Genomic DNA, 26,043 nt, shown 5'->3' on the forward strand with positions numbered 1-26,043 from the left:
GGCGATCCACGGGGGTGGAGGGGCGTGGGGAGCAGAAAAACCTTTTGCACCGGTTCGTGTTACGAACCGGTGCAAAAGGGTAGACCTTTTGCACCGGTTCGTAACACGAACCGGTGCAAAAGAGTTTGTGGCTGACGCCAACCCTTTTGCACCGGTTCGTGTTACGAACCGGTGCAAAAGATCCCGCACGAACCGGTGCTAATGCCCCCTGGACGTGCAGACCGCACGAACCGGTGCTAATGACCCCTTTAGCACCGGTTCGTGCCAAATCCGGTGCAAAAGCACTTTCGAGGACAGGATAAAAGCCCTTGTTTCTACTAGTGCAGTGACGAGGTAGAAGATGTGCAAAGTAATGCTATTTTGTAAGCTTATACTTATCCTTAAAATTCATTTAGAAAATATTTATGCCAACTCCCCTAAGTTTTTTGTTCTTCCGAGATAACTTGATTATTAGTTCAAATCAAACTGTTGAGAAAACGGATAGGTATGTTTTCAAATTTGGTGGTAAGTGGGAATTCCATCATTTTATAGAACTAACTGCAGGTCGAAGACCATATTCAGATGGTTAGCTAAGAAGATCTACTGTTCATGGTGATTGCTACTCGGTTCAGAAGTTATACACAGAAGCTCGAAAGCTAAAGTCCATGAGCGTAATCAGGTGATTAGTTAAAAAGAATTACAGCTCCTGGTGATGGTACTCAGTTCAGAAGCTACATACAGAAGCTCTAAAGATAAAGTCGATGAATGCACTTAATTTAAATGGAAGAGGCATATAGGCAGTGCTTCGTTTTTTCACATGAACATTGACAATACCATATTCTATCTAACTTTTTTTAAAATTGCAGTTTGGAGAAGATGGAAGATAATGCCGCCGAAATCACTCTCCAATGCCAATTTTTATTTAGGTATTTCCTTTGTTTTCTTGGGTCAAACAGATCATTGCTTATTCAAACATGCATTATAAAGTGAACTAAATAGGTAGAAGACAACTACCGAGTTTGATTTCTATTTTGTATGGCAATATTTACTTTAAATGAAATATATTGGTTAGGAAGCTACCAATAGAGTATTAGTGATGCCATAAACAAAGAGGCTTCACTTGAAGCTATTGAGTTCCATGCATCCTTAGCATCTCAGATTTTCAAACTTAAAATAAATTAACCTTTTCTAAGAAGTGAAGCGATCATATAGCTTGCTCATAAGTAGAGACGGCCTCCATATGCCGTGGCACAGCTTTGATAGTGAACAATAGAAATTAGATTGGTTATCTGATTGTTTTAAAGTACAAAATACAGAATTGTTGGAAGAGAAATCTTATTCACTTGGAGATTTGTTTTGCAAATTACATGTCCTGTTTTTGCTTTTGCGTAATTTCTAACTTCTCAGAGAATGTGTATGCAGTTTTCCTTCATATATGTGACCAGAAGTGGCGTTGTGATGAGGTCAATAACTAAGCTAAAAAGAGAAGAAAAATCCGGAGATAGATGACCAAGTGGAGAGTTGAATGCAGACTATAATTTGTATCTTTGTAAGAGATTTACATGTATGTAATATAGTTGATCTACATGTGACCTTCACATACAAGTAGTACCGCTATGCTCTAAAATGAATTCCTACTAAATAGCTATGTATAATTATCTTAGTTGTATTGTTTTGTTTGTACAATACTCTGTTTGTTGAAGCTAAATGGTTTTTGTGCTTAGGTTTCCGTTGATGATGAATGTGTTGGTGCTACCATGGATGGATCTCCTACTGCATAGGTGCTGCTATAATGATCTCTTAGATTATAATTGCCTCTCTTATATCTCTTACAAACGCACATGTTCAAATCTTTTTTTTAAAGGAAAAGAGTGGGAAAATCCCACTGCAATTTTTATATATCATAAATTGCAATTTTCAGAATTCTGCACATGTTCATAATTGACCATAAAATGTGAACTGCAAGTTCAAGGTCATGCTCAGTGATCCATCTAAAGAAAAGGTAGTTCATGTTGACAGTTTCTCGGTTCAAAGACTATGTGCAGAAGCTCAAGACCTCAAGTGGTTTAATGGATAGGGCCGGTGCTTAGTTTCTATGTTTTTAGGCAGTGCAAAAAGTATGCAGCCACTCTTTTATTTTCTATGCATTTTCATGTGATGACCCATTACCGATTTCTTCGCTGTTTGTTTCGTATTGTCTGTTATCCTGCCTATCTGCGGTACCCAAATATATGAAAATTTTCTTTTATGTTCGCTCTTTTTATGCTGATTATCATTGTTGTCGAGAGCATGCAGAAACACACGGCCGGTAGGGTTCAATTCAGTAAATCTGCACCTCACGGTTGTGACCTCTCAAGTTTGAACCTGATATGTGTAGGCCGCATTCGCTGCGTCAGTCTGTTGACAACAATCAGCCTCTATCGTTGCCCGGCTAAGCTATCTCGACGCGGCCCGCCTAGCTAGGCCGTTATTTATGCTGCGTGTGCACAATGTAATCGCTACGTTCTAATTGTGTTTCCGCACAACCTAAAACAGAGTACGACTAATATTTGCCAATAGCTTCACACTGAATCTTCAATTAAAGAGAGCAATCAGAGCATCGACACCTGCTTTTTCCCGTCGACAAAGTGACCAAAGTGCTGCACTTTCAGTGCGCAATCTATTTACAAACAGAGTACAACTAATATTACACACAACATCTGCTTCCTCTGCACAATCTATTTATAAAATGTACAACCACAAAAAAGTGCCGCGCTAGCATCGACACCTCGCCTTGCCTGGCCCCTACCGGGCTATGATCCCCTTTTGCCTGTCAAAGAAAGCGACCGAACTTATGACATGTATTTTGCCGCTATAGTTAGGAGTTAAACACCATGAAGCATGTTTAGATTGCTAGCAGTCCTGTAATATATAGCATATGTAATGTAATGTCTTGTGAAAAATCCGCTCCATAAAAGCCTACTCTCCTAGGCCATTGGCTATTCAGATTCTGCAGTACCATCTATTGATATCACTGATAATAGCCCATCTTCCATCACTATTTATGCATACCACTAACAACTCTCCTTCCCCCATAAATATTGTGCTCGATGAACGAAACATACCAGGACCGAGGGAAGACTTCACCCTGACTTTTCCCACGATGATTTTGATATATTATACGTTTTTTTTCGACGTCGTATGCAAAAGTTAATGCGGTTTTACCATTTTTCAAACATTTTTTGCAATAAATGTGAAAATTCAAATTTGTTAATTTTCCCTAATAGTAGGTTGCATAACATACATGAATCTCAAAAGATTTTTTTTTTGAATAATCTATCATTTTCTTTTCTATTTTACAGTGTTAAAAAAGGCGATCCACGGGGGGGGGGGGGTGGAGGTGCGTGGGGAGCAGAAAAACCTTTTGCACCGGTTCGTGTTACGAACCGGTGCAAAAGGGTAGACCTTTTGCACCGGTTCTTAACACGAACCGGTGCAAAAGAGTTTGTGGCTGACGCCAACCCTTTTGCACCGGTTCGTGTTACGAACCGGTGCAAAAGATCCCGCACGAACCGGTGCTAATGCCCCCTGGACGTGCAGACCGCACGAACCGGTGCTAATGACCCCTTTAGCACCGGTTCGTGCCAAATCCGGTGCAAAAGCACTTTCGAGGACAGGATAAAAGCCCTTGTTTCTACTAGTGCAGTGACGAGGTAGAAGATGTGCAAAGTAATGCTATTTTGTAAGCTTATACTTATCCTTAAAATTCATTTAGAAAATATTTATGCCAACTCCCCTAAGTTTTTTGTTCTTCCGAGATAACTTGATTATTAGTTCAAATCAAACTGTTGAGAAAATGGATAGGTATGTTTTCAAATTTGGTGGTAAGTGGGAATTCCATCATTTTATAGAACTCCTCTTCAGTTACTGCCATGGTAACCTCTCAGATTCTTTTTTGTTTCGTTATTTCTGTTAAAATGCACAAGCTCAGAGCTGACCACATAGACCTAACTGCAGGTCGAAGACCATATTCAGATGGTTAGCTAAGAAGATCTACTGTTCATGGTGATTGCTACTCGGTTCAGAAGTTATACACAGAAGCTCGAAAGCTAAAGTCCATGAGCGTAATCAGGTGATTAGTTAAAAAGAATTACAGCTCCTGGTGATGGTACTTGATACGTCTCCGACGTATCGATAATTTCTTATGTTCCATGCCACATTATTGATGTTATCTACATGTTTTATGCACACTTTATGTCATATTCGTGCATTTTCTGGAACTAACCTATTAACAAGATGCCGAAGTGCCGATTCTTTGTTTTCTGCTGTTTTTGGTTTCAGAAATCCTAGTAAGGAAATATTCTCGGAATTGGACGAAATCAAAGCCCAGGGGCCTATTTTTCCACGGAGCTTCCAGAAGACCGAAGAACACACGAAGTGGGGCCACGAGGTGGCGACACCACGTGGCGGCGCAGCCCAGGGGGGGCCCGCGCCGCCCTATGGTGTGGCCCCCTCGTCTGGCCCCCGACTCTGCCCTTCCGCCTACAAATAGCCTCCGTGACGAAAACCCCAGTACCGAGAACCACGATACGGAAAACCTTCCAGAGACGCCGCCGCCGCCGATCCCATCTCGGGGGATCCAGGAGATCGCCTCCGGCACCCTGCCGGAGAGGGGAATCATCTCCCGGAGGACTCTACGCCGCCATGGTCGCCTCCGGTGTGATGTGTGAGTAGTCTACCCCTGGACTATGGGTCCATAGCAGTAGCTAGATGGTTGTCTTCTCCCCATTGTGCTATCATTGTCGGATCTTGTGAGCTGCCTAACATGATCAAGATCATCTATCTGTAATTCTATATGTTGCGTTTGTTGGGATCCGATGAATAGAGAATACTTGTTATGTTGATTATCAAAGTTATGCTTATGTGTTGTTTATGATCTTGCATGCTCTCCGTTACTAGTAGATGCTCTGGCCAAGTAGATGCTTGTAACTCCAAGAGGGAGTACTTATGCTCGATAGTGGGTTCATGCCTACATTGACACCGGACAAAGTGACGAAAGTTCTAAGGTTGTGTTGTGCTGTTGCCACTAGGGATAAAACATTGATGCTATGTCTAAGGATGTAGTTGTTGATTACATTACGCACCATACTTAATGCAATTGTCTGTTGCTTGCAACTTAATACGGAGGGGGTTCGGATGATAACTTTGAAGGTGGACTTTTTAGGCATAGATGCAGTTGGATGGCGGTCTATGTACTTTGTCGTAATGCCCAATTAAATCTCACTATACTCATCATGATATGTATGTGCATTGTCATGCTCTCTTTATTTGTCAATTGCCCAACTGTAATTTGTTCACCCAACATGCTGTTCGTCTTATGGGAGAGACACCTCTAGTGAACTGTGGACCCCGGTCCAATTCTCTTTCTTGAAATACAATCTCTTGCAATACTTGTTCTCTTGTTTCTCGCAAACAATCATCTTCCACACAATACGGTTAACTCTTTGTTACAGCAAGCCGGTGAGATTGACAACCTCACTGTTTCGTTGGGGCAAAGTACTTTGGTTGTGTTGTGCAGGTTCCACGTTGGCGCCGGAATCCCTGGTGTTGCGCCGCACTACATCTCGCCGCCATCAACCTTCAACGTGCTTCTTGGCTCCTCCTGGTTCGATAAACCTTGGTTTCTTTACGAGGAAAACTTGCTGCTGTGCGCATCATACCTTCCTCTTGGGGTTGCCCAACGAACGTGTGAAATACACGCCATCAAGCTCTTTTTCTGGCGCCGTTGCCGGGGAACTGAAGAAAAGCTACACCACAGAGAATTGCCTCCCTCGGCAACAGCTCTTTTTCTGGCGCCGTTGCCGGGGAGATCAAGACACGCTGCAAGGGGAGTCTCCACTTCTCAATCTCTTTACTTTGTTTTTGTCTTGCTTTATTTTATTTACTACTTTGTTTGCTGCACTAAATCAAAATACAAAAAAAATAGTTGCTAGTTTTACTTTATTTGCTATCTTGTTTGCTATATCAAAAACACAAAAAAAATTAGTTACTTGTTTTACTTTACTTATTATCATGCATGTTTTTATTTCACTAGTTTGGTATAATGGACAAGAATGAGCTTCTATTTCTATTTCCTGATTTAAAACATGGATTGTTTGATGCGAAAATTAAAAAACCTATGGAATCTTATTTGCATGCTGGTAGTAATATTAGTATGAACGCTTTGAACACCATTGTTGATAATAATATAGAAAGTTCTAAGCTTGGGGAAGCTGGTTTTCATGATCTTTTTATTCCCCCAAGCATTGAGGAGAAAATTTACTTTGATGATACTTTGCCTCCTACTTATGATAATGATATTGGTCTTTTAGTACCGCCTGTTATGGAGGATAAATTTGATTATGATTACAATATACCTCCTATATTTGATGATGAGAATAATAATGATAGCTACTTTGTTGAATTTGCTCCCACTACAACTAATAAAATTGATTATGCCTATGTGGAGAGTAATAATTTTATGCATGAGACTCATGATAAGAATGCTTTATGTGATAGTTATATTGTTGATTTTGCTCATGATGCTACTGAAAATTATTATGAGAGAGGAAAATATGGTTGTAGAAATTTTCATGTTACTAAAACACCTCTCTATGTGCTGAAATTTTTGAAACTACACTTGTTTTATCTTCCTGATCTTGTCACTTTGCTTTTCATGAATTTATTTGTGTACAAGATTCCTTTTCATAGGAAGCATGTTAGGCTTAAATTTGTTTTGAATTTGCCTCTTGATGCTCTCTTTTGCTTCAAATACTATTTCTTGCGAGTGCATCATTAAAACTGCTGAGCCCATCTTAATGGCTATAAAGAAAAGCGCTTATGGGAGACAACCCATGTTTTACCTACAGTACTTTGTTTTTATTTTGTGTCTTGGAAGTTGTTTACTACTGTAGCATCCTCTCCTTATCTTAGTTTTGTGTTTTGTTGTGCCAAGTTAAGCCGTTGATAGAAAAGTAAGTACTAGATTTGGATTACTGCACAGTTCCAGATTTCTTTGCTGTCACGAATCTGGGTCCACCTCCCTGTAGGTAGCTCAGAAAATTAAGCCAATTTACATGCATGATCCTCAGATATGTACGCAACTTTCATTCAATTTGAGAATTTTCATTTGAGCAAGTCTGGTGCCATTTTAAAATTCGTCAATACGAACTGTTCTGTTTTGACAGATTCTGCCTTTTATTTCGCATTGCCTCTTTTGCTATGTTGGATGAATTTCTTTGATCCACTAATGTCCAGTAGCATTATGCAATTTCCAGAAGTGTTAAGAATGATTGTGTCACCTCTGAATATGTCAATTTATATTGTGCACTAACCCTCTAATGAGTTGTTTCGAGTTTGGTGTGGAGGAAGTTTTCAAGGATCAAGAGAGGAGTATGATGCAACATGATCAAGGAGAGTGAAAGCTCTAAGCTTGGGGATGCACCCGGTGGTTCACCCCTGCATATATCAAGAAGACTCAAGCGTCTAAGCTTGGGGATGCCCAAGGCATCCCCTTCTTCATCGACAACATTATCAGGTTCCTCCCCTGAAACTATATTTTTATTCCATCACATCTTATGTTCTTTTTCTTGGAGCGTCGGTTTGTTTTTGTTTTTTGTTTTGTTTGAATAAAATGGATCCTAGCATTCACTTTATGGGAGAGAGACACGCTCCGCTGTAGCGTATGGACAAGTATGTCCTTGGTTTCTACTCATAGTATTCATGGCGAAGTTTCTCCTTCGTTAAATTGTTATATGGTTGGAATTGGAAAATGATACATGTAGTAATTGCTATAAATGTCTTGGGTAATGTGATACTTGGCAATTGTTGTGCTCATGTTTAAGCTCTTGCATCATATACTTTGCACCCATTAATGAAGAAATACATAGAGCATGCTAAAATTTGGTTTGCATATTTGGTTTCTCTAAGGTCTAGATAATTTCTAGTATTGAGTTTGAACAACAAGGAAGACGGTGTAGAGTCTTATAATGTTTTCAATATGTCTTTTATGTGAGTTTTGCTGCACCGGTTCATCCTTGTGTTTGTTTCAAATAAGCCTTGCTAGCCTAAACCTTGTATCGAGAGGGAATACTTCTCATGCATCCAAAATACTTGAGCCAACCACTATGCCATTTGTGTCCACCATACCTACCTATACTACATGGTATTTTCCAGCCATTCCAAAGTAAATTGCTTGAGTGCTACCTTTAAAATTCCATCATTCACCTATGCAATATATAGCTCATGGGACAAATAGCTTAAAAACTATTGTGGTATTGAATATGTAATTATGCACTTTATCTCTTATTAAGTTGCTTGTTGTGCGATAACCATGTTTACTGGGAACGCCATCAACTCATTGTTGAATTTCATGTGAGTTGCTATGCATGTTCGTCTTGTCTGAAGTAAGGGCGATCTACTCTGAGTTGAATGGTTTGAGCATGTATATTGTGAGAGAAGAACATTGGGCCGCTAACCGAAGCCATGTTCCATGGTGGAAGTTTCAGTTTTGGACAAACATCCTCAAATCTCTAATGAGAAAAGAATTAATTGTTGTTGAATGCTTTAAGCATTAAAAGAGGAGTCCATTATCTGTTGTCTATGTTGTCCCGGTATGGATGTCTAAGTTGAGAATAATCAAAAGCGAGAAATCCAAATGCGAGCTTTCTCCTTAGACCTTTGTACGGGCGGCATAGAGGTACCCCTTTGTGATACTTGGTTAAAGCATATGTATTGCGGTGATAATCCAGGTAGTCCAAGCTAATTAGGACAAGGTGCGGGCACTATTAGTACACTATGCATGAGGCTTGCAACTTATAAGATATAATTTACATGATGCATATGCTTTATTACTACCGTTGACAAAATTGTTTCATGTTTTCAAAATCAAAGCTCTAGCACAAATATAGCAATCGATGCTTTTCCTCTATGAGGACCATTCTTTTACTTTCAATGTTGAGTCAGTTCACCTATTTCTCTCCACCTCAAGAAGCAAACACTTGTGTGAACTATGCATTGATTCCTACATACTTGCTTATTGCACTTATTATATTACTCTATGTTGACAATATCCATGAGATATACATGTTACAAGTTGAAAGCAACCGCTGAAACTTAATCTTCTTTTGTGTTGCTTCAATGCCTTTACTTTGAATTATTGCTTTATGAGTTAACTCTTATGCAAGACTTATTGATGCTTGTCTTGAAGTGCTATTCATGAAAAGTCTTTGCTATATGATTCACTTGTTTACTCATGTCATACACATTGTTTTGATCGCTGCATTCACTACATATGCTTTACAAATAGTATGATCAGGATTATGATGGCATGTCACTCCAGAAATTATACGTGTTATCGTTTTACTGCTTCGGGACGAGCAGAACTAAGCTTGGGGATGCTGATACGTCTCCGACGTATCGATAATTTCTTATGTTCCATGCCACATTATTGATGTTATCTACATGTTTTATGCACACTTTATGTCATATTCGTGCATTTTCTGGAACTAACCTATTAACAAGATGCCGAAGTGCCAGTGTATGTGTTCTGCTGTTTTTGGTTTCAGAAATCCTCGTAAGGAAAGCGTCTCGGAATTGGACGAAATCAAAGCCCAGGGCCTATTTTTCCACGGAGCTTCCGAAGACCGAAGAACACACGAAGTGGGGCCACGAGGTGGCGACACCACGTGGCTGCGCAGCCCGGGGGGGCCCGCGCCGCCTATGGTGTGGCCCCTCGCCGGCCCCGACTCGCCCTTCCGCCTACAAATAGCCTCCGTGACGAAAACCCCAGTACCGAGAACCACGATACGGAAAACCTTCCAGAGACGCCGCCGCCGCCGATCCCATCTCGGGGGATCCAGGAGATCGCCTCCGGCACCCTGCCGGAGAGGGGAATCATCTCCCGGAGGACTCTACGCCGCCATGGTCGCCTCCGGGGTGATGTGTGAGTAGTCTACCCCTGGACTATGGGTCCATAGCAGTAGCTAGATGGTTGTCTTCTCCCCATTGTGCTATCATTGTCGGATCTTGTGAGCTACCTAACATGATCAAGATCATCTATCTGTACTTCTATATGTTGCGTTTGTTGGGATCCGATGAATAGAGAATACTTGTTATGTTGATTATCAAAGTTATGCTTATGTGTTGTTTATGATCTTGCATGCTCTCCGTTACTAGTAGATGCTCTGGCCAAGTAGATGCTTGTAACTCCAAGAGGGAGTACTTATGCTCGATAGTGGGTTCATGCCTGCATTGACACAGGGACGATGTGAGAAAGTTCTAAGGTTGTGTTGTGCTGTTGCCACTAGGGATAAAACATTGATGCTATGTCTAAGGATGTAGTTGTTGATTACATTACGCACCATACTTAATGCAATTGTCTGTTGCTTGCAACTTAATACTGGAGGGGGTTCGGATGATAACCTGAAGGTGGACTTTTTAGGCATAGATGCAGTTGGATGGCGGTCTATGTACTTTGTCGTAATGCCCAATTAAATCTCACTATACTCATCATGATATGTATGTGCATTGTCATGCTCTCTTTATTTGTCAATTGCCCAACTGTAATTTGTTCACCCAACATGCTGTTCGTCTTATGGGAGAGACACCTCTAGTGAACTGTGGACCCCGGTCCAATTCTCTTTACTGAAATACAATCTACTGCAATACTTGTTCTCTTGTTTCTGCAAACAATCATCTTCCACACAATACGGTTAACTCTTTGTTACAGCAAGCCGGTGAGATTGACAACCTCACTGTTTCGTTGGGGCAAAGTACTTTGGTTGTGTTGTGCAGGTTCCACGTTGGCGCCGGAATCCCTGGTGTTGCGCCGCACTACATCTCGCCGCCATCAACCTTCAACGTGCTTCTTGGCTCCTCCTGGTTCGATAAACCTTGGTTTCTTTCTGAGGGAAAACTTGCTGCTGTGCGCATCATACCTTCCTCTTGGGGTTGCCCAACGAACGTGTGAAATACACGCCATCAGTACTCAGTTCAGAAGCTACATACATAAGCTCTAAAGATAAAGTCGATGAATGCACTTAATTTAAATGGAAGAGGCATATAGGCAGTGCTTCGTTTTTTCACATGAACATTGACAATACCATATTCTATCTAACTTTTTTTAAAATTGCAGTTTGGAGAAGATGGAAGATAATGCCGCCGAAATCACTCTCCAATGCCAATTTTTATTTAGGTATTTCCTTTGTTTTCTTGGGTCAAACAGATCATTGCTTATTCAAACATGCATTATAAAGTGAACTAAATAGGTAGAAGACAACTACCGAGTTTGATTTCTATTTTGTATGGCAATATTTACTTTAAATGAAATATATTGGTTAGGAAGCTACCAATAGAGTATTAGTGATGCCATAAACAAAGAGGCTTCACTTGAAGCTATTGAGTTCCATGCATCCTTAGCATCTCAGATTTTCAAACTTAAAATAAATTAACCTTTTCTAAGAAGTGAAGCGATCATATAGCTTGCTCATAAGTAGAGACGGCCTCCATATGCCGTGGCACAGCTTTGATAGTGAACAATAGAAATTAGATTGGTTATCTGATTGTTTTAAAGTACAAAATACAGAATTGTTGGAAGAGAAATCTTATTCACTTGGAGATTTGTTTTGCAAATTACATGTCCTGTTTTTGCTTTTGCGTAATTTCTAACTTCTCAGAGAATGTGTATGCAGTTTTCCTTCATATATGTGACCAGAAGTGGCGTTGTGATGAGGTCAATAACTAAGCTAAAAAGAGAAGAAAAATCCGGAGATAGATGACAAAGTGGAGAGTTGAATGCAGACTATAATTTGTATCTTTGTAAGAGATTTACATGTATGTAATATAGTTGATCTACATGTGACCTTCACATACAAGTAGTACCGCTATGCTCTAAAATGAATTCCTACTAAATAGCTATGTATAATTATCTTAGTTGTATTGTTTTGTTTGTACAGTACTCTGTTTGTTGAAGCTAAATGGTTTTTGTGCTTAGGTTTCCGTTGATGATGAATGTGTTGGTGCTACCATGGATGGATCTCCTACTGCATAGGTGCTGCTATAATGACCTCTTAGATTATAATTGCCTCTCTTATATCTCTTACAAACGCACATGTTCAAATCTTTTTTTTAAAGGAAAAGAGTGGGAAAAATCCCACTGCAATTTTTATATATCATAAATTGCAATTTTCAGAATTCTGCACATGTTCATAATTGACCATAAAATGTGAACTGCAAGTTCAAGGTCATGCTCAGTGATCCATCTAAAGAAAAGGTAGTTCATGTTGACAGTTTCTCGGTTCAAAGACTATGTGCAGAAGCTCAAGACCTCAAGTGGTTTAATGGATAGGGCCGGTGCTTAGTTTCTATGTTTTTAGGCAGTGCAAAAAGTATGCAGCCACTCTTTTATTTTCTATGCATTTTCATGTGATGACCCGTTACCGATTTCTTCGTTGTTTGTTTCGTATTGTCTGTTATCCTGCCTATCTGCGGTACCCAAATATATGAAAATTTTCTTTTATGTTCGCTCTTTTTATGCTGATTATCATTGTTGTCGAGAGCATGCAGAAACACACGGCCGGTAGGGTTCAATTCAGTAAATCTGCACCTCACGGTTGTGACCTCTCAAGTTTGAACCTGATATGTGTAGGCCGCATTCGCTGCGTCAGTCTGTTGACAACAATCAGCCTCTATCGTTGCCCGGCTAAGCTACCGTCGACGCGGCCCGCCTAGCTAGGCCGTTATTTATGCTGCGTGTGCACAATGTACTGCTACGTTCTAATTGTGTTTCCGCACAACCTAAAACAGAGTACGACTAATATTTGCCAATAGCTTCGTCACTGAATCTTCAATTAAAGAGAGCAATCAGAGCATCGACACCTGCTTTTTCCTGTCAGCAAAGTGACCAAAGTGCTGCACTTTCAGTGCGCAATCTATTTACAAACAGAGTACAACTAATATTACACACAACATCTGCTTCCTCTGCACAATCTATTTATAAAATGTACAACCACAAAAAAGTGCCGCGCTAGCATCGACACCTCGCCTTGCCTGGCCCCTACCGGGCTATGATCCCCTTTTGCCTATCAGCAAAGCGACCGAACTTATGACATGTATTTTGCCGCTATAGTTAGGAGTTAAACGCCATGAAGCATGTTTAGATTGCTAGCAGTCCTGTAATATATAGCATATGTAATGTAATGTCTTGTGAAAAATCCGCTCCATAAAAGCCTACTCTCCTAGGCCATTGGCTATTCAGATTCTGCAGTACCATCTATTGATATCACTGATAATAGCCCATCTTCCATCACTATTTATGCATACCACTAACAACTCTCCTTCCCCCATAAATATTGTGCTCGATGAATGAAACATACCAGGACCGAGGGAAGACTTCACCCTGACTTTTCCCATGATGATTTTGATATATTATACGTTTTTTTTCGACGTCGTATGCAAAAGTTAATGCGGTTTTACCATTTTTCAAACATTTTTTGCAATAAATGTGAAAATTCAAATTTGTTAATTTTCCCTAATAGTAGGTTGCATAACATACATGAATCTCAAAAGATTTTTTTTTTGAATAATCTATCATTTTCTTTTCTATTTTACAGTGTTAAAAAAGGCGATCCACGGGGGGGGGGGGTGGAGGTGCGTGGGGAGCAGAAAAACCTTTTGCACCGGTTCGTGTTACGAACCGGTGCAAAAGGGTAGACCTTTTGCACCGGTTCGTAACACGAACCGGTGCAAAAGAGTTTGTGGCTGACGCCAACCCTTTTGCACCGGTTCGTGTTACGAACCGGTGCAAAAGATCCCGCACGAACCGGTGCTCCTGCCCCCTGGACGTGCGGACCGCACGAACCGGTGCTAATGACCCCTTTAGCACCGGTTCGGTACCAAATCCGTGCAAAAGCACTTTCGAGGACAGGATAAAAGCCCTTGTTTCTACTAGTGCAGTGACGAGGTAGAAGATGTGCAAAGTAATGCTATTTTGTAAGCTTATACTTATCCTTAAAATTCATTTAGAAAATATTTATGCCAACTCCCCTAAGTTTTTTGTTCTTCCGAGATAACTTGATTATTAGTTCAAATCAAACTGTTGAGAAAACGGATAGGTATGTTTTCAAATTTGGTGGTAAGTGGGAATTCCATCATTTTATAGAACTCCTCCTCTTCAGTTACTGCCATGGTAACCTCTCAGATTCTTTTTTGTTTCGTTACTTCTGTTAAAATGCACAAGCTCAGAGCTGACCACATAGACCTAACTGCAGGTCGAAGACCATATTCAGATGGTTAGCTAAGAAGATCTACTGTTCATGGTGATTGCTACTCGGTTCAGAAGTTATACACAGAAGCTCGAAAGCTAAAGTCCATGAGCGTAATCAGGTGATTAGTTAAAAAGAATTACAGCTCCTGGTGATGGTACTCAGTTCAGAAGCTACATACAGAAGCTCTAAAGATAAAGTCGATGAATGCACTTAATTTAAATGGAAGAGGCATATAGGCAGTGCTTCGTTTTTTCACATGAACATTGACAATACCATATTCTATCTAACTTTTTTTAAAATTGCAGTTTGGAGAAGATGGAAGATAATGCCGCCGAAATCACTCTCCAATGCCAATTTTTATTTAGGTATTTCCTTTGTTTTCTTGGGTCAAACAGATCATTGCTTATTCAAACATGCATTATAAAGTGAACTAAATAGGTAGAAGACAACTACCGAGTTTGATTTCTATTTTGTATGGCAATATTTACTTTAAATGAAATATATTGGTTAGGAAGCTACCAATAGAGTATTAGTGATGCCATAAACAAAGAGGCTTCACTTGAAGCTATTGAGTTCCATGCATCCTTAGCATCTCAGATTTTCAAAATTAAAATAAATTAACCTTTTCTAAGAAGTGAAGCGATCATATAGCTTGCTCATAAGTAGAGACGGCCTCCATATGCCGTGGCACAGCTTTGATAGTGAACAATAGAAATTAGATTGGTTATCTGATTGTTTTAAAGTACAAAATACAGAATTGTTGGAAGAGAAATCTTATTCACTTGGAGATTTGTTTTGCAAATTACATGTCCTGTTTTTGCTTTTGCGTAATTTCTAACTTCTCAGAGAATGTGTATGCAGTTTTCCTTCATATATGTGACCAGAAGTGGCGTTGTGATGAGGTCAATAACTAAGCTAAAAAGAGAAGAAAAATCCGGAGATAGATGACCAAGTGGAGAGTTGAATGCAGACTATAATTTGTATCTTTGTAAGAGATTTACATGTATGTAATATAGTTGATCTACATGTGACCTTCACATACAAGTAGTACCGCTATGCTCTAAAATGAATTCCTACTAAATAGCTATGTATAATTATCTTAGTTGTATTGTTTTGTTTGTACAAAGACTGCTGTTTGTTGAAGCTAAATGGGTTTTGTGCTTAGGTTTCCGTTGATGATGAATGTGTTGGTGCTACCATGGATGGATCTCCTACTGCATAGGTGCTGCTATAATGATCTCTTAGATTATAATTGCCTCTCTTATATCTCTTACAAACGCACATGTTCAAATCTTTTTTTAAAGGAAAAGAGTGGGAAAAATCCCACTGCAATTTTTATATATCATAAATTGCAATTTTCAGAATTCTGCACATGTTCATAATTGACCATAAAATATGAACTGCAAGTTCAAGGTCATGCTCAGTGATCCATCTAAAGAAAAGGTAGTTCATGTTGAGGGTTTCTCGGTTCAAAGACTATGTGCAGAAGCTCAAGACCTCAAGTGGTTTAATGGATAGGGCCGGTGCTTAGTTTCTATGTTTTTAGGCAGTGCAAAAAGTATGCAGCCACTCTTTTATTTTCTATGCATTTTCATGTGATGACCCATTACCGATTTCTTCGCTGTTTGTTTCGTATTGTCTGTTATCCTGCCTATCTCATGTACCCAAATATATGAAAATTTTCTTTTATGTTCGCTCTTTTTATGCTGATTATCATTGTTGTCGAGAGCATGCAGAAACACACGGCCGGTAGGGTTCAATTCAGTAAATCTGCACCTCACGGTTGTGACCTCTCAAGTTTGAACCTGATATGTGTAGGCCGCATTCGCTGCGTCAGTCTGTTGACAACAATCAGCCTCTATCGTTGCCCGGCTAAGCTACCGTCGACGCGGCCCGCCTAGCTAGGCCGTTATTTATGCTGCGTGTGCACAATGTACTGCTACGTTCTAATTGTGTTTCCGCACAACCTAAAACAGAGTACGACTAATATTTGCCAATAGCTTCGTCACTGAATCTTCAATTAAAGAGAGCAATCAGAGCATCGACACCTGCTTTTTCCTGTCAGCAAAGTGACCAAAGTGCTGCACTTTCAGTGCGCAATCTATTTACAAACAGAGTACAACTAATATTACACACAACATCTGCTTCCTCTGCACAATCTATTTATAAAATGTACAACCACAAAAAAGTGCCGCGCTAGCATCGACACCTCGCCTTGCCTGGCCCCTACCGGGCTATGATCCCCTTTTGCCTGTCAGCAAAGCGACCGAACTTATGACATGTATTTTGCCGCTATAGTTAGGAGTTAAACACCATGAAGCATGTTTAGATTGCTAGCAGTCCTGTAATATATAGCATATGTAATGTAATGTCTTGTGAAAAATCCGCTCCATAAAAGCCTACTCTCCTAGGCCATTGGCTATTCAGATTCTGCAGTACCATCTATTGATATCACTGATAATAGCCCATCTTCCATCACTATTTATGCATACCACTAACAACTCTCCTTCCCCCATAAATATTGTGCTCGATGAATGAAACATACCAGGACCGAGGGAAGACTTCACCCTGACTTTTCCCACGATGATTTTGATATATTATACGTTTTTTTTCGACGTCGTATGCAAAAGTTAATGCGGTTTTACCATTTTTCAAACATTTTTTGCAATAAATGTGAAAATTCAAATTTGTTAATTTTCCCTAATAGTAGGTTGCATAACATACATGAATCTCAAAAAGATTTTTTTTTGAATAATCTATCATTTTCTTTTCTATTTTACGATTGTTAAAAAAGGCGATCCACGGGGGTGGAGGTGCGTGGGAGCAGAAAAACCTTTTGCACGGTTCGTGTTACGAACCGGTGCAAAGGGTAGACCTTTGCACCGGTTCGTAACACGAACCGGTGCAAAGAGTTTGTGGCTGACGCCAACCCTTTTGCACCGGTTCGTGTTACGAACCGGTGCAAAAGATCCCGCACGAACCGGTGCTAATGCCCCTGGACGTGCACCGCACGAACCGGTGCTAATGACCCCTTTAGCACCGGTTCGTGCCAAATCGGTGCAAAAGCACTTTCGAGGACAGGATAAAGCCCTTGTTTCTACTAGTGCGGACGAGGTAGAAGATGTGCAAAGTAATGCTATTTTGTAAGCTTATACTTATCCTTAAAATTCATTTAGAAAATATTTATGCCAACTCCCCTAAGTTTTTTGTTCTTCCGAGATAACTTGATTATTAGTTCAAATCAAACTGTTGAGAAAACGGATAGGTATGTTTTCAAATTTGGTGGTAAGTGGGAATTCCATCATTTTATAGAACTCCTCCTCTTCAGTTACTGCCATGGTAACCTCTCAGATTCTTTTTTGTTTCGTTACTTCTGTTAAAATGCACAAGCTCAGAGCTGACCACATAGACCTAACTGCAGGTCGAAGACCATATTCAGATGGTTAGCTAAGAAGATCTACTGTTCATGGTGATTGCTACTCGGTTCAGAAGTTATACACAGAAGCTCGAAAGCTAAAGTCCATGAGCGTAATCAGGTGATTAGTTAAAAAGAATTACAGCTCCTGGTGATGGTACTCAGTTCAGAAGCTACATACATAAGCTCTAAAGATAAAGTCGATGAATGCACTTAATTTAAATGGAAGAGGCATATAGGCAGTGCTTCGTTTTTTCACATGAACATTGACAATACCATATTCTATCTAACTTTTTTTAAAATTGCAGTTTGGAGAAGATGGAAGATAATGCCGCCGAAATCACTCTCCAATGCCAATTTTTATTTAGGTATTTCCTTTGTTTTCTTGGGTCAAACAGATCATTGCTTATTCAAACATGCATTATAAAGTGAACTAAATAGGTAGAAGACAACTACCGAGTTTGATTTCTATTTTGTATGGCAATATTTACTTTAAATGAAATATATTGGTTAGGAAGCTACCAATAGAGTATTAGTGATGCCATAAACAAAGAGGCTTCACTTGAAGCTATTGAGTTCCATGCATCCTTAGCATCTCAGATTTTCAAACTTAAAATAAATTAACCTTTTCTAAGAAGTGAAGCGATCATATAGCTTGCTCATAAGTAGAGACGGCCTCCATATGCCGTGGCACAGCTTTGATAGTGAACAATAGAAATTAGATTGGTTATCTGATTGTTTTAAAGTACAAAATACAGAATTGTTGGAAGAGAAATCTTATTCACTTGGAGATTTGTTTTGCAAATTACATGTCCTGTTTTTGCTTTTGCGTAATTTCTAACTTCTCAGAGAATGTGTATGCAGTTTTCCTTCATATATGTGACCAGAAGTGGCGTTGTGATGAGGTCAATAACTAAGCTAAAAAGAGAAGAAAAATCCGGAGATAGATGACAAAGTGGAGAGTTGAATGCAGACTATAATTTGTATCTTTGTAAGAGATTTACATGTATGTAATATAGTTGATCTACATGTGACCTTCACATACAAGTAGTACTGCTATGCTCTAAAATGAATTCCTACTAAATAGCTATGTATAATTATCTTAGTTGTATTGTTTTGTTTGTACAGTACTCTGTTTGTTGAAGCTAAATGGTTTTTGTGCTTAGGTTTCCGTTGATGATGAATGTGTTGGTGCTACCATGGATGGATCTCCTACTGCATAGGTGCTGCTATAATGACCTCTTAGATTATAATTGCCTCTCTTATATCTCTTACAAACGCACATGTTCAAATCTTTTTTTTAAAGGAAAAGAGTGGGAAAAATCCCACTGCAATTTTTATATATCATAAATTGCAATTTTCAGAATTCTGCACATGTTCATAATTGACCATAAAATGTGAACTGCAAGTTCAAGGTCATGCTCAGTGATCCATCTAAAGAAAAGGTAGTTCATGTTGACAGTTTCTCGGTTCAAAGACTATGTGCAGAAGCTCAAGACCTCAAGTGGTTTAATGGATAGGGCCGGTGCTTAGTTTCTATGTTTTTAGGCAGTGCAAAAAGTATGCAGCCACTCTTTTGTTTTCTATGCATTTTCATGTGATGACCCGTTACCGATTTCTTCGTTGTTTGTTTCGTATTGTCTGTTATCCTGCCTATCTGCGGTACCCAAATATATGAAAATTTTCTTTTATGTTCGCTCTTTTTATGCTGATTATCATTGTTGTCGAGAGCATGCAGAAACACACGGCCGGTAGGGTTCAATTCAGTAAATCTGCACCTCACGGTTGTGACCTCTCAAGTTTGAACCTGATATGTGTAGGCCGCATTCGCTGCGTCAGTCTGTTGACAACAATCAGCCTCTATCGTTGCCCGGCTAAGCTACCGTCGACGCGGCCCGCCTAGCTAGGCCGTTATTTATGCTGCGTGTGCACAATGTACTGCTACGTTCTAATTGTGTTTCCGCACAACCTAAAACAGAGTACGACTAATATTTGCCAATAGCTTCGTCACTGAATCTTCAATTAAAGAGAGCAATCAGAGCATCGACACCTGCTTTTTCCTGTCAGCAAAGTGACCAAAGTGCTGCACTTTCAGTGCGCAATCTATTTACAAACAGAGTACAACTAATATTACACACAACATCTGCTTCCTCTGCACAATCTATTTATAAAATGTACAACCACAAAAAAGTGCCGCGCTAGCATCGACACCTCGCCTTGCCTGGCCCCTACCGGGCTATGATCCCCTTTTGCCTATCAGCAAAGCGACCGAACTTATGACATGTATTTTGCCGCTATAGTTAGGAGTTAAACGCCATGAAGCATGTTTAGATTGCTAGCAGTCCTGTAATATATAGCATATGTAATGTAATGTCTTGTGAAAAATCCGCTCCATAAAAGCCTACTCTCCTAGGCCATTGGCTATTCAGATTCTGCAGTACCATCTATTGATATCACTGATAATAGCCCATCTTCCATCACTATTTATGCATACCACTAACAACTCTCCTTCCCCCATAAATATTGTGCTCGATGAATGAAACATACCAGGACCGAGGGAAGACTTCACCCTGACTTTTCCCATGATGATTTTGATATATTATACGTTTTTTTCGACGTCGTATGCAAAAGTTAATGCGGTTTTACCATTTTTCAAACATTTTTTGCAATAAATGTGAAAATTCAAATTTGTTAATTTTCCCTAATAGTAGGTTGCATAACATACATGAATCTCAAAAGATTTTTTTTTTGAATAATCTATCATTTTCTTTTCTATTTTACAGTGTTAAAAAAGGCGATCCACGGGGGGGGGGGGGGTGGAGGTGCGTGGGGAGCAGAAAAACCTTTTGCACCGGTTCGTGTTACGAACCGGTGCAAAAGGGTAGACCTTTTGCACCGGTTCGTAACACGAACCGGTGCAAAAGAGTTTGTGGCCGACGCCAACCCTTTTGCACCGGTTCGTGTTACGAACCGGTGCTAATGCCCCCTGGACGTGCAGACCGCACGAACCGGTGCTAATGACCCCTTTAGCACCGGTTCGTGCCAAATCCGGTGCAAAAGCACTTTCGAGGACAGGATAAAAGCCCTTGTTTCTACTAGTGCAGTGACGAGGTAGAAGATGTGCAAAGTAATGCTATTTTGTAAGCTTATACTTATCCTTAAAATTCATTTAGAAAATATTTATGCCAACTCCCCTAAGTTTTTTGTTCTTCCGAGATAACTTGATTATTAGTTCAAATCAAACTGTTGAGAAAACGGATAGGTATGTTTTCAAATTTGGTGGTAAGTGGGAATTCCATCATTTTATAGAACTCCTCCTCTTCAGTTACTGCCATGGTAACCTCTCAGATTCTTTTTTGTTTCGTTACTTCTGTTAAAATGCACAAGCTCAGAGCTGACCACATAGACCTAACTGCAGGTCGAAGACCATATTCAGATGGTTAGCTAAGAAGATCTACTGTTCATGGTGATTGCTACTCGGTTCAGAAGTTATACACAGAAGCTCGAAAGCTAAAGTCCATGAGCGTAATCAGGTGATTAGTTAAAAAGAATTACAGCTCCTGGTGATGGTACTCAGTTCAGAAGCTACATACAGAAGCTCTAAAGATAAAGTCGATGAATGCACTTAATTTAAATGGAAGAGGCATATAGGCAGTGCTTCGTTTTTTCACATGAACATTGACAATACCATATTCTATCTAACTTTTTTTAAAATTGCAGTTTGGAGAAGATGGAAGATAATGCCGCCGAAATCACTCTCCAATGCCAATTTTTATTTAGGTATTTCCTTTGTTTTCTTGGGTCAAACAGATCATTGCTTATTCAAACATGCATTATAAAGTGAACTAAATAGGTAGAAGACAACTACCGAGTTTGATTTCTATTTTGTATGGCAATATTTACTTTAAATGAAATATATTGGTTAGGAAGCTACCAATAGAGTATTAGTGATGCCATAAACAAAGAGGCTTCACTTGAAGCTATTGAGTTCCATGCATCCTTAGCATCTCAGATTTTCAAACTTAAAATAAATTAACCTTTTCTAAGAAGTGAAGCGATCATATAGCTTGCTCATAAGTAGAGACGGCCTCCATATGCCGTGGCACAGCTTTGATAGTGAACAATAAAATTAGATTGGTTATCTGATTGTTTTAAAGTACAAAATACAGAATTGTTGGAAGAGAAATCTTATTCACTTGGAGATTTGTTTTGCAAATTACATGTCCTGTTTTTGCTTTTGCGTAATTTCTAACTTCTCAGAGAATGTGTATGCAGTTTTCCTTCATATATGTGACCAGAAGTGGCGTTGTGATGAGGTCAATAACTAAGCTAAAAAGAGAAGAAAAATCCGGAGATAGATGACCAAGTGGAGAGTTGAATGCAGACTATAATTTGTATCTTTGTAAGAGATTTACATGTATGTAATATAGTTGATCTACATGTGACCTTCACATACAAGTAGTACCGCTATGCTCTAAAATGAATTCCTACTAAATAGCTATGTATAATTATCTTAGTTGTATTGTTTTGTTTGTACAGTACTCTGTTTGTTGAAGCTAAATGGTTTTTGTGCTTAGGTTTCCGTTGATGATGAATGTGTTGGTGCTACCATGGATGGATCTCCTACTGCATAGGTGCTGCTATAATGACCTCTTAGATTATAATTGCCTCTCTTATATCTCTTACAAACGCACATGTTCAAATCTTTTTTTTAAAGGAAAAGAGTGGGAAAAATCCCACTGCAATTTTTATATATCATAAATTGCAATTTTCAGAATTCTGCACATGTTCATAATTGACCATAAAATGTGAACTGCAAGTTCAAGGTCATGCTCAGTGATCCATCTAAAGAAAAGGTAGTTCATGTTGACAGTTTCTCGGTTCAAAGACTATGTGCAGAAGCTCAAGACCTCAAGTGGTTTAATGGATAGGGCCGGTGCTTAGTTTCTATGTTTTTAGGCAGTGCAAAAAGTATGCAGCCACTCTTTTATTTTCTATGCATTTTCATGTGATGACCCGTTACCGATTTCTTCGTTGTTTGTTTCGTATTGTCTGTTATCCTGCCTATCTGCGGTACCCAAATATATGAAAATTTTCTTTTATGTTCGCTCTTTTTATGCTGATTATCATTGTTGTCGAGAGCATGCAGAAACACACGGCCGGTAGGGTTCAATTCAGTAAATCTGCACCTCACGGTTGTGACCTCTCAAGTTTGAACCTGATATGTGTAGGCCGCATTCGCTGCGTCAGTCTGTTGACAACAATCAGCCTCTATCGTTGCCCGGCTAAGCTACCGTCGACGCGGCCCGCCTAGCTAGGCCGTTATTTATGCTGCGTGTGCACAATGTCTTTGCTACGTTCTAATTGTGTTTCCGCACAACCTAAAACAGAGTACGACTAATATTTGCCAATAGCTTCGTCACTGAATCTTCAATTAAAGAGAGCAATCAGAGCATCGACACTGCTTTTTCCCGTCGGCAAAGTGACCAAAGTGCTGCACTTTCAGTGCGCAATCTATTTACAAACAGAGTACAACTAATATTACACACAACATCTGCTTCCTCTGCACAATCTATTTATAAAATGTACAACCACAAAAAAGTGCCGCGCTAGCATCGACACCTCGCCTTGCCTGGCCCCTACCGGGCTATGATCCCCTTTTGCCTGTCAGCAAAGCGACCGAACTTATGACATGTATTTTGCCGCTATAGTTAGGAGTTAAACACCATGAAGCATGTTTAGATTGCTAGCAGTCCTGTAATATATAGCATATGTAATGTAATGTCTTGTGAAAAATCCGCTCCATAAAAGCCTACTCTCCTAGGCCATTGGCTATTCAGATTCTGCAGTACCATCTATTGATATCACTGATAATAGCCCATCTTCCATCACTATTTATGCATACCACTAACAACTCTCCTTCCCCCATAAATATTGTGCTCGATGAACGAAACATACCAGGACCGAGGGAAGACTTCACCCTGACTTTTCCCACGATGATTTTGATATATTATACGTTTTTTTTCGACGTCGTATGCAAAAGTTAATGCGGTTTTACCATTTTTCAAACATTTTTTGCAATAAATGTGAAAATTCAAATTTGTTAATTTTCCCTAATAGTAGGTTGCATAACATACATGAATCTCAAAAGATTTTTTTTTTGAATAATCTATCATTTTCTTTTCTATTTTACAGTGTTAAAAAAGGCGATCCACGGGGGGGGGGGTGGAGGTGCGTGGGGAGCAGAAAAACCTTTTGCACCGGGTCGTGTTACGAACCGGAGCAAAAGGGGAGACCATTTGCACCGGGTCGTAACACGAACCGGTGCAAAAGAGTTTGTGGCTGACGCCAACCCTATTGCACCGGTTCGTGTTACGAACCGGTGCAAAAGATCCCGCACGAACCGGTGCTAATGCCCCCTGGACGTGGACACCGCACGAACCGGTGCTAATGACCCCTTTAGCACCGGTTCGTGCCAAATCAGTGCAAAAGCACTTTCGAGGACAGGATAAAAGCCCTTGTTTCTACTAGTGCAGTGACGAGGTAGAAGATGTGCAAAGTAATGCTATTTTGTAAGCTTATACTTATCCTTAAAATTCATTTAGAAAATATTTATGCCAACTCCCCTAAGTTTTTTGTTCTTCCGAGATAACTTGATTATTAGTTCAAATCAAACTGTTGAGAAAACGGATAGGTATGTTTTCAAATTTGGTGGTAAGTGGGAATTCCATCATTTTATAGAACTCCTCTTCGATCGCCATGGTAACCTCTCGAGATTCTTTTTGTTTCGTTATTTCTGTTAAAATGCACAAGCTCAGAGCTGACCACATAGACCTAACTGCAGGTCGAAGACCATGTTCAGATGGTTAGCTAAGAAGATCTACTGTTCATGGTGATTGCTACTCGGTTCAGAAGTTATACACAGAAGCTCGAAAGCTAAAGTCCATGAGCGTAATCAGGTGATTAGTTAAAAAGAATTACAGCTCCTGGTGATGGTACTCAGTTCAGAAGCTACATACATAAGCTCTAAAGATAAAGTCGATGAATGCAATTAATTTAAATGGAAGAGGCATATAGGCAGTGCTTCGTTTTTTCACATGAACATTGACAATACCATATTCTATCTAACTTTTTTTAAAATTGCAGTTTGGAGAAGATGGAAGATAATGCCGCCGAAATCACTCTCCAATGCCAATTTTTATTTAGGTATTTCCTTTGTTTTCTTGGGTCAAACAGATCATTGCTTATTCAAACATGCATTATAAAGTGAACTAAATAGGTAGAAGACAACTACCGAGTTTGATTTCTATTTTGTATGGCAATATTTACTTTAAATGAAATATATTGGTTAGGAAGCTACCAATAGAGTATTAGTGATGCCATAAACAAAGAGGCTTCACTTGAAGCTATTGAGTTCCATGCATCCTTAGCATCTCAGATTTTCAAACTTAAAATAAATTAACCTTTTCTAAGAAGTGAAGCGATCATATAGCTTGCTCATAAGTAGAGACGGCCTCCATATGCCGTGGCACAGCTTTGATAGTGAACAATAGAAATTAGATTGGTTATCTGATTGTTTTAAAGTACAAAATACAGAATTGTTGGAAGAGAAATCTTATTCACTTGGAGATTTGTTTTGCAAATTACATGTCCTGTTTTTGCTTTTGCGTAATTTCTAACTTCTCAGAGAATGTGTATGCAGTTTTCCTTCATATATGTGACCAGAAGTGGCGTTGTGATGAGGTCAATAACTAAGCTAAAAAGAGAAGAAAAATCCGGAGATAGATGACCAAGTGGAGAGTTGAATGCAGACTATAATTTGTATCTTTGTAAGAGATTTACATGTATGTAATATAGTTGATCTACATGTGACCTTCACATACAAGTAGTACCGCTATGCTCTAAAATGAATTCCTACTAAATAGCTATGTATAATTATCTTAGTTGTATTGTTTTGTTTGTACGATCTACTGTTTGTTGAAGCTAAATGGTTTTTGTGCTTAGGTTTCCGTTGATGATGAATGTGTTGGTGCGACCAAGGATGGATCGCCTCCTGCATAGGTGCTGCTATAATGACCTCTTAGATTATAATTGCCTCTCTTATATCTCTTACAAACGCACATGTTCAAATCTTTTTTTTAAAGGAAAAGAGTGGGAAAAATCCCACTGCAATTTTTATATATCATAAATTGCAATTTTCAGAATTCTGCACATGTTCATAATTGACCATAAAATGTGAACTGCAAGTTCAAGGTCATGCTCAGTGATCCATCTAAAGAAAAGGTAGTTCATGTTGACAGTTTCTCGGTTCAAAGACTATGTGCGAAGCTCAAGACCTCAAGTGGTTTAATGGATAGGGCCGGTGCT

At 39.4% G+C, this 26,043-nt stretch overlaps 5 long non-coding RNA genes across 8 annotated transcripts; all 5 read left to right on the forward strand.

Moving 5' to 3' along the window:
- Positions 1–86: 86 nt before the first annotated feature.
- LOC139831955 (uncharacterized) lies at positions 87–1,637 on the forward strand. Its single transcript, XR_011746371.1, has 3 exons — positions 87–658; positions 846–905; positions 1,402–1,637. It is a non-coding gene; the product is annotated as an uncharacterized lncRNA (long non-coding RNA).
- A 12,316-nt stretch (positions 1,638–13,953) lies between these two features.
- LOC139831956 (uncharacterized) lies at positions 13,954–15,358 on the forward strand. Of its 2 annotated transcripts, XR_011746373.1 has the most exons (4): positions 13,954–14,182; positions 14,265–14,379; positions 14,567–14,626; positions 15,123–15,358. It is a non-coding gene; the product is annotated as an uncharacterized lncRNA (long non-coding RNA). The 2 variants fall into 2 exon arrangements; XR_011746372.1 differs by having other exon boundaries at positions 13,954–14,379.
- A 2,023-nt stretch (positions 15,359–17,381) lies between these two features.
- Positions 17,382–18,626, forward strand: LOC139831957 (uncharacterized). Of its 2 annotated transcripts, XR_011746375.1 has the most exons (4): positions 17,382–17,600; positions 17,683–17,797; positions 17,985–18,044; positions 18,541–18,626. It is a non-coding gene; the product is annotated as an uncharacterized lncRNA (long non-coding RNA). The 2 variants fall into 2 exon arrangements; XR_011746374.1 differs by having other exon boundaries at positions 17,382–17,797.
- A 2,157-nt stretch (positions 18,627–20,783) lies between these two features.
- LOC139831959 (uncharacterized) lies at positions 20,784–22,187 on the forward strand. 2 transcript variants are annotated; one of them, XR_011746377.1, is made up of 4 exons: positions 20,784–21,012; positions 21,095–21,209; positions 21,397–21,456; positions 21,952–22,187. It is a non-coding gene; the product is annotated as an uncharacterized lncRNA (long non-coding RNA). The 2 variants fall into 2 exon arrangements; XR_011746376.1 differs by having other exon boundaries at positions 20,784–21,209.
- Positions 22,188–24,535: 2,348 nt separating this feature from the next.
- Positions 24,536–25,614, forward strand: LOC139831960 (uncharacterized). The gene is made up of 3 exons (XR_011746378.1): positions 24,536–24,635; positions 24,823–24,882; positions 25,379–25,614. It is a non-coding gene; the product is annotated as an uncharacterized lncRNA (long non-coding RNA).
- Positions 25,615–26,043: the final 429 nt, after the last annotated feature.

The sequence above is a fragment of the Lolium perenne genome, chromosome 6 (genome assembly GCF_019359855.2).
Source record: "Lolium perenne isolate Kyuss_39 chromosome 6, Kyuss_2.0, whole genome shotgun sequence".
Taxonomy (NCBI): Eukaryota; Viridiplantae; Streptophyta; class Magnoliopsida; order Poales; family Poaceae; genus Lolium; species Lolium perenne.